This window comes from Camelus dromedarius, chromosome 8, assembly GCF_036321535.1.
Source record: "Camelus dromedarius isolate mCamDro1 chromosome 8, mCamDro1.pat, whole genome shotgun sequence".
Lineage (NCBI taxonomy): Eukaryota > Metazoa > Chordata > Mammalia > Artiodactyla > Camelidae > Camelus > Camelus dromedarius.
In genome coordinates, this window is record NC_087443.1 from 48,547,620 (window position 1) to 48,556,917 (window position 9,298).

Consider the following 9,298-nt stretch of genomic DNA (forward strand, 5'->3'; position numbering starts at 1 on the left):
ATTTTTAATTTTTCTGTACCTAAATTTTCCCAAGGGGTTAAATGGTGAACATAAAGCCTTTCTGTGCCTATGGCAGGGAGTAGGGAGGGTGGAAAATAACAAAAATAAATCAGGGCATTTTCGCAGGATGGGATGCATGAGATGGCACTTCACGCTTCTAGTAAGTCTTGATTTGTATTTCCAAATTTTCTCTCCACCCTGGGTTCTCACCCACCTTAGCCATGTCAGAAACACTGGCAAGGACAGAAAGCAATAGGTATACTGCACTGGCTCAGACATTCCTCCACTGGCCTAGAAACAGGACCGTGTGAGTTCAGTTCTTATTTCATGCGGTAGGCAGTATTTAAAATGTCTGAATCTGAAATCATCTCACCTGACTGTAAGTAGAAATAGGAGCAGCTGGCTCTCCATTGACATAAGCATTGCTTAGGCACTGGTTCTCAGAGAGGTCCCAGACCCGCAGCACCAGTGTCATCTGGGAACACGGCGGACATGTCAACTACGAGGCCCCACCCCAAACGCCTTGCCTCAGAAACTCTGGCGGGGGTGGGCCCAGCACGGGTGTTTTAACAAGCCTTCAGGTGATTCTGATACCTGCTGAAATCTGAGCACCATCAACATGGGCCAGTAAGCCTCCAAGGTCATGGGAATGCCTTGCTGGGCTAACCTGTGTTTCACAATTCTACGTAATTACAATAGTGCCCCACCAACACTTATTCTGGTAATTTTTGCCAACTGACAAAGGCCCCAAACACTAAACTCCCTCAGGGCACTCCTACTTTGTTAGGCAAATTACTTGTGCCCCACTCTCCTCATCTCTGAAAATGGATAATAATAACATCCATCTCACTGGACTGTCAACGGCTTAGACAGCGTCTGGCATGTGGTTCACCCTCAACAAATCTGAATCCCTATGATTACTACACCTTTGCCAAAAGGTCTAATCAAAACTAGGAATACAGCAAAATAAAACCTGCTTTCTGCATGCTAATGTGAAAATTAATAAAGGGAAACCTCACTAAATTAGAGTCAGAGGACTGACCAGGAGGGGAGCAATCATGCAGTATCGCTGGATGTCAATTACAAGAAGAATGGTCAGTTCCAGACCCTAATATAAGAATCACCAATGGAAAAGAAGCTCCAATTACAGGCTCCAACAGGAAAAGATGCACATTACATCTCCTACAGAATACTGACAACCCCAGCAACTCAGTCAACGAGAAACCTCTCTATCCTAAACTCTCACTTTTCACCAATGGACTTCTGTTCAAAACAACCCTTACCAATGTCCTCCTTTTTCTCTATAAAATAATATTCCTCTCCTTTGTTGAACTTGCCTATGATTTTTTGCCATGGCTTGCTTGTCCAGAATTGCAATTTTTGCTATTCCCAAATAAACCCATTTTTTTGCTGGTAAAATAATTGTTTTATTTTAAAGGTCAACACTAACCACATGATATCATCTATCCTCTCCATGCCAGAGCCCTGAGGACATCCAGGACCAACAGAGATAGCACCTGGCTCCACTGTCTGAGCATTTACTTGTGCAGTCTACAACCTAAGCATCCAGCACATACCCAGCAACATGCAGAGAAAATTCACTCTACATGACTGTGCCTCCAACAGGTCTTTCTGGACAAAAGCCATCCAACTCTGTGGCATAAGGTTTCACATAGCTCAAGGGAGATAGACAGAGAAGAAACACAATAAACATTAATATAAGTAGTCGTAAGAACAGCTAACATTTATATTGTGATTACCTTGTGCCAGAAACTAAACAGCTGACAAAGGTTAATTTATAGTCTTCACAAGCTGTGAGGTACCTGCTGTTATGACACCCACCGATATTGGTTAGGGAAACTGAGGCAAAGAAGGTTTACAGAACTTGCCTAAAGTCCCACAGCTCCTGAATAGTAAGCCAAGACCTGAACCCAGGAACTCTAGCTCCACTGTCAGTGCTCTCAACCACTATTTTCTTTTTTTTTTCAATTTTTAATTTTTCAATTGAAGTACAGTCAGTTACAGTGTGTCAATTTCTGGTGTATGGCACAATTTAACCACTGTTCCATGTGACAGAGTTACTAGTTACCTAGGCATCTACCAGCCACTTGTTATCACTGATTCCAAAGCAATGATTTTTAAGACACTTAAATTTAGGTACAAATTCCACTATCATGGGGTTCAAGGCCCTGGACAGAAATGCTAATTATACTGGGTTTTTCTGGCCTCTTCACTACCCCCAATCTACTTCTACTCAAGTTGAGTCGAAACTTCTCTACTCATAACTCCCCTGGCACCACCTCACTGAATCCCTAATTATAAACCATCTGTCACACATAATTCTCTAACTGTTTTTTGTACGTTGGTCTTTTCTACTCTACTGGGCTGTAAAATTCTTTGGAAAGATCCATACTTACTGTGAAACCCCACAAAACTAGGCAGACGCATGGACATGCATGTGTAGACTTGGAGAATATTACAGTTAATTGGTTGGCTTATTCACTTTGCTCTTCTGACATTTCTTTGCTATGAAGCAGAATAAAAGTATAAAGTTTATGCTATTTAAAGCCAGCATTAGGGGACATGTTACACCAACATTCAGTGAGCAGCAACTCTGTTTCAAGATTTGAACTCCCTGCCTCTCCCACACTATCTCTTTAAAGCCCTCTGCAGCTCAAATGCCTTAAAGGGGAGGCTATGGGATCCAGCCTGAGGAAGGAGGAAACGGGCTACGAAAGGAGAGAGTCTGCCCTGAGTCACTCAAGGCCAGTGAAAAGAGAACAGAGACTGAAACAAGATCTGTCCCCAAAGCCTCTACACTCTGCCTTCCTATAAGGTTCAGAATGAGGAGCCCTGATTCAAATTCTCCTCAAAACAACACATTAGTTTTGTAAAAAAAAAAAAAAAAAAAAAGTGACAGAAAATTTTTAAAGTCATTATAAAAAGAAAGGACAACCATGTTCACGGGTAGAATTACAAAATTAAGATGGAAGAGGTGTCAGTCCTCCCCATTTTAGGCTACACATTCAATGTAACACTAATCACATTTCCAAGACTTTGTTGAGAACTTGACAAGCACTCCAAAATGTATATGGAAGAAAAAAGGTCCACAAATTACCAAGTCCTGAAAAAGAAGAGCAAGGAAGGGGCTCATCCTGCCATATAAGACACAATGCAGAGCTATAATAATAAAAATAATTTGGCATAGAAACAGACAGGTGACTGGAACAGAACAGAGAACTTGAACCCTGTGAAGAACCTCAAAATCTGAAAACACAAACTAATCTATTTGTGGCAGAGAGTAGACCAGTGGCTGCTTGAGCCCGGGCACCATGGGAGGGATGGAAGGTAAAGGGGCCCATGGGAAATTTTAGAGAGAAGGAAAAGCTCTGGATCTTGATTGTGGTGGTTTCACAAGTATGCACATCTGGCAAAATTCATCCAATCGTACACTTCAAATGTACGGATGGAGCTGACCATACAGAAATTATAACTATTAATAACATAGAAAAAATAGACTCATGCATGTATAATAGAGGTGGCTACACATTTACCCCTAAAATCTCAGGGAAAGAATACACTGTTTAATGATTCTGAGAAAACTGGCTCACAAAATGGAAAGGAAAAAATAACACTGGGTTCCTTCTTTATGCCATTAAAATGAACCTCAAGCAGATTCAAGTCCTCATTGTGAAGGGTAAAAGTAGGAAGCTGATAGAATAAAATATAGATTACATTTGTAATCTTGGGGTAAGGAAGAATGTCTTAAGACTCCTAATGTGCAAAAGGCAAAATTTAATGGCTTTGGGCTCTATCAAAAGTAAGAATTTCTGGAAGTTACCACTGAAACCATTGAAACCCACCGAAGTCTGTCAAGTCCCTGAGTCTCTAAAGGCCCACTCACCTGCATTTACACAGTCTGCTGCTGAGACAGGGAAGAGGAGTCTTTCTGAAATACAAACTTGGGGTGATTTCAGGCCCCCAGAACTCAACTTGCTGCTGAGGCCTAGATTTTCCCTGTGTGATATATTAGGATTTAAAAAGTAGTGGGGATGCCTGGCTTTTCACAAAGGGTAGAGGTGTCTACATCTGTACCTGTGACTCTTTTCAGTGTGTGACTGTGTGTGTACGTGTCTGTGGACTTGTGGGCGACTCTCTGGATGTGTGTGGGGGGGTGTGTGTGGTGTGTTTATCTGTGGAGGGGGAGAGGACTACGGAGGGGAGCAGAGCACTTCAGCTGAGATTGAGCCACACTTGTTGATCAACCATTCAATTCTATCTTACTGAAACCAGAAGTCACAGTTACAAAATCAAGCTATCTTCCCGGCCCCACCTGCCCTTCTCTTCCCTTCTTCACCCTCCCCTCCCCCACACCCAATGCCGGTTCCTAGCTCCCACATCCAAATGGACTGATGTGAAACACAGTCCTCTGGGGATTGGGCAGATTATTAAAATGACACACTTTATAGCCAAAATTCTTGGAATGTGGTAGGAGACAATAAATGACCATTTATATTCCTGACCAAGAGCCTTAAGAAAAAGGCCAAAATCTTTAAGACCAGGCATGCCTTCACAGTTCTTCCAGATGAGATGGCTGTGGCTACAGGTACCAACCAAAAAAGGCAAAGAAAAAGCCATCTATAACCTGTCATGCCCCCACAAGGTCACGCTGGCCACAGCTTTTTCCAAGGACCATCGAACAGTTTATCATACTAAGCAGCTGGAAAGTGTACGGGACAGTGAAAAAAATAAAAATCACCACTAACTGAATTTATGAGAGAAAATGCAACAGCTTTAAGTAAGCAAGGCCATGCCAGCAAAGTATGCCTTTAGGGAAAGAAGAAACAGCTTAACAACTGGAGGGAGGAACAGAATTGCATAAGTAAAATGCAGAAGAATGAGCTGGACAAACACTTACACCTCCTTCAAAGACCCAGCACTGGGCAGATTATCCCCCTGTGCAAACAAGTCAGAATTTTTATTTCCAAAACACTGGTTTGCCTTTTCTACAGCAGCACTTTTCATTGGCTGATAAAGGCTTAGTTCTCTAATCTTCCTGAAATGCTTTGTATAAAATGAAGTTTTGTAAATAAAGCGTATTTGATATGCAGTCACAGCACTTTTTAGTTTTAAAAGAATTTGTAACGGTTATATGTAGGAGTCTTCTGGATTTTCATGAGACATGTTAGCAAAACACACCTATTTGGATTTTCATGAGATATGTTAGCAAAATACATCTATTTTTTTTTTTTCAGTTAAAGTGCAGGATCTGCTACAATTTGAAAATTAAGGGACAGGAGAAAAGTAAAAGGATTGCATTTTCAAACTAAAATTGAATGTCTATGGTCATCCTACACAATTTTGACTTATGAAAACATACAAAGTTCCTTAAGTGTCAAAACTTACCAACAAGCTTCTGTTATGAAAATTTCTTTAAATTTCAGGTGAACAAACATTTATTGAATATTTACAAGTTAAACACTGCACAAGATGCTGCAGATCCTCCAACGAATGAGACATTGTTTTCATAACTGTGTCCCTTCAATGTCATTTATCCATCCCTTGAATTTTTTTAATGCTTTCTGATATTTGAAATAGCTCACTACCAGCACTGAAGAGTTACAGAAATACAACCTAGTCTACTAAAAATGTAAATTTCTAGTCTCTGAAGCAGAAATAGGAAAAAAAAAAGACTATTTCTCTGCTTTACATACTGGTATCATTTTTCTGCAGAATAATTACTTAAACTGTGCATGGTGGCAGCTGCCACTTCCTGCTATCCAGTGGGTCAGAGAACTGGAGATATTAAAAAATATGCTACATAGTTTAAGAGAGGTAGTGAAGAAACCCAAAAGACCATGGCCTCCAGCCATAAAGAGAAAGCAAGATAAGGAAAGTGAGCTGCTACAGGCAGAAGAATCTCCTGGAGGTTCCCCCGAAGCTGGCGCCTCCCACAGCAGGCACAAGCTGCTGCCGCTGGCTTGCTGGCTGGCTTGGCCAAGGTATGGCTCCAGAGCTGGAAGGCTGCCACCTGCTGAATCACCAAACATCCCTGGGCTTCCCTTGGAGCACTGACCAGACGGGGACCCAAACCCCGCCTGGCTTCTCTGGTTAACATCTTAACGCCCCGAACCAATGAAACGCCTAGCCCTCTCCCCTTCAGCACGCACAGGTCAGAACAGCCAACCAACCCCACCCCGTGGTGTCTGGGCAGCCCTATGCAACTCCCCTCGCGTTGCTACGTCACCAGTCCCACTCCTCTTTCGGCCCACTCAGTCCCCATAATGCTCAGCCCCCAGTGCCAGGAAGCGTGGGGCGTTCACAGCGCACCGTGACAGGCACTTGCGGCTTCCACACCCAGGCAGCCAACCAGAAACGCCCCCAAACCTACAAGCAAAATAACCTGTCCAAACAGTTTTAAAGGTCCAGAAAGGTAAATATCCAGGGTGCCAGAATAGTAAGCAGGCCCCATAACGTAGAAAATAAACTTCCTTTTCGGAAAGCAAGCCTTCAGTGTTGGTTTCGTAAGCTTGTACCGCTCAAGTCTGTACTGTCTTAAGGTGAAAAGAAACACTGGAGGAGCACCTGCAAGGATTCCCTTCACTCTCTCCGGCCATGGCAACCCTCATCCCGATTTTTACTCGCGACTCTCAAGAAGAAAAGGCTTTAACCATAACGCGCCTGACTGAATCCGTTAGCTGGACCAGGGCACCCTACCCAACCCACCAAAAGAAGCCGAAAGCCGAAGTCTCGGTTAAGACGGTGGGAGAAACAGCCGCTGGTGTCGCTGCTCTGCCCTTGAAAAGTCGCCTCGGAATCGCGGAGACCCCTCACTCAGGAACACCCGTGTCCGGGAGAGAATGTCCAGTTCCGGGATGCGCCGATGGCTCCTCCAGGCCTTACCCCTTAACACCCTCACCCGGTGGGGGCAGCCCCGCGGGGTCTCAGAGCTTCCCCCGAACCTGGAGGCTGTTATGCGGCCTGGGGAGTGGAGCTCACTCCTCAGGGAAAGGGGTCCCACCTGTTACGTTGTCTGGGGACATCGGGGAGCCGTGACGGGGGACGGGGAGATCCCGAAACCCAGGGAGACTGGCCGGCTGCGATCCAACTCAGAGGCACCAACTGTCACGCCACCACCCGAGCCGTGGGGGTAGGGCCGTGATTTGGGGTCGTACCCTGCGGGTGTCCAGATCCCCGCTGAGCCACTGCCCTAAGGCTCCCCGCCTGGCGGCTCTTCGACCCCGCCACCGTCTGCTCGCCCCAAACTGACTCTAGGCAGCCTTCCAGCCTGCACGCAGCACCTTTGAAAAGGTTCCCGCTGACGCCCCCGTCTTTCTCTCCGCCCCAAGTTGGTCCGGGAGCCCCGCGGGCGGGCCGCCCCCTCGGAGCCCCGAGCCCAGCCGCCGCACCGCCCCTCGCGCCCACCCCCCGGGAGCGGAGGCGCGGCGGGAGTGCCCGCCAGGTACGCGCGCCTCTCTGCGCGGGCTGAGCTCACGCCCCCTCGCCCTGGAGGTGCCAGCACACCGCTCCCGGCGGCAGGGCAGGCCCTTGAGGCGGGTGACCGATTGGCACCCCCGAGATCGGCTCTCTCCCGCCGCCCCACGGACTCACTTGCATCGGAGTCGCGGCAGCCGCCGGAATTCCGCTCGCCGAGCCCCCAGCCGCAGAACGAAATCCGGGGCAGGGCAGCGTCGGGGATCCGCACCCAGATTAACCTCTCTGGCCCTCTTGCCGGGCGCCAGGGCAGAGCAGCCTTCCCGGACCGACCCTTCCCGCTCCCTTCCTGCCAGCCGCCGCTGCCCTGGCCGCTGCCTAGCTGGTGCGAACGCTTCCGACTTGCCAACGCGAGCCTCTCGGGCTGCCGAGCATGCCCAGTCCGCTACTCGAGCCGGCCCAGCTTCCCGCGCAACGGGAATCCGCTCCTCCGGGTGTTCGCGGCGGCCGGGAGGGCCGGCAGGGCGGGCGGGGTCCGCGGGGGCTCTGTCCGCGACCCGGCGGGAGCCGGGCCAGACTGCGCACCTAGGGGCAACTGGCGCTTGGCCCCTGTTATTTTACTTCCAAGTAATTAGAAGCTCGAGAGGCAGGCATTTTCCCCAACGACGAGAAAGGCCCACTTGCACATTTTTAGGGAGCTGTTTAGTGAGGCGGGACGGGAGCCGAGTTTTACCGTCAGCAGCAGTATGGCACTTGGGGCAGAGCCAGAGAGTTTAAGAGTTGAGCTGGTCAGTACAGGAAACACAAACGGCCTTCTGGAGACCGGGCTCAGGGGCACGAGTTTGCGAGCTACCCAAGGATTCTTTTCCCCACCAAGGCTAGGAGTGCGACACTTGGGATTAAGTCGTAATTGAGCATTCATTTAAAAAAAGGCGGACCTCAGACTCTACAACCCATTTTTAAACCTCCGTCCACAGGTTCCCACCCTAAAATCAATGAAACCGCCGCGGCGACCCAGCCGAAGCCGGTCAGGGATAGGAAGGCCCGAATAGCTCCAGTCTGAACAGGGACGACTCAAGCCGTGTCAGGGCCGCCCCACCCCGGCCCGGCCCATCCCGGCCCCACCTCCCGCGGGCCCCGCTGAGTTGCGGGAAAAACCTGGAGAGCGGGCCCGCCCGGGCGGGAGTACTGCGCATGCCCAGTAGGCTGACCTGGTGCGGGTCGCCGGGAGGATGGTTTTTCTCCGCTCTCTGAGCCCGATTCCTGCGCCCGCGTTAGGGGCCAATGGCGGAGAGAACTGGCCTTCGGCTGCGGGGCGCCCCCTCTCTGGCCATCCCGCTCGGTACTCCGGAGGCGGAGAGGCAGCCTGGGGCTGCGCGTCCCGCGGGGTCCGGGACTCACTGAGCGGGGGAGGGGGCGTGCGACTGTATCGCGGTGACACGTGACTGTCCGTGGAGCTCCAGGCAGCCATCTTCCGCCCGGTCATCGGTCCGCGGCCGATCGGAACGGACTTGCGAGCTGGCGGGACTGGAGCAGAGTGCTCTGCTCCTCGCCACGCCTTCCCACAGGGCTCCAGCCCCCTCTCCGCACCTGCCTCCGCTCCGCCCCGGGGAATCGCTGCGCTGGCCCTGGGTTTGCTGGGAGGACAGGCTCCTGCCTGGGCTCAAAACGAACGGCTGGGAAATTGAGACGGCAGGATTCCGGGGATGGATGGCCTCTGCTTTTCCCCAGAGGCGGAAGTTAGAGACAGGGGTCCCCTTCCGTTAGGCAGTAACACCGCTGCTCCAGCTGCCTCTCTGTGCTAATCTGTTCCGTGCAGAGGAGGCGTGATGTATTGGCAGGAACATCTGGACAGAGGCCGTCG

General features: G+C 49.3%; 1 protein-coding gene across 8 annotated transcripts in view; it reads right to left on the reverse strand.

The window, feature by feature from the left end:
* Positions 1-8,937, reverse strand: part of SGMS1 (sphingomyelin synthase 1) — a 264,875-nt gene extending 255,938 nt beyond the window's left edge. For 7 of the 8 annotated variants that reach the window (XM_031461324.2, XM_031461328.2, XM_064488184.1 and 4 more), the window contains exon 1: positions 7,612-7,750. The gene's annotated coding sequence lies outside the window, so the exon portion shown is untranslated. Of the gene's footprint in view, positions 1-7,611; positions 7,751-8,645 lie in introns of those variants that run through there. The other variant, XM_031461322.2, reaches the window with a different exon arrangement.
* Positions 8,938-9,298: the final 361 nt, after the last annotated feature.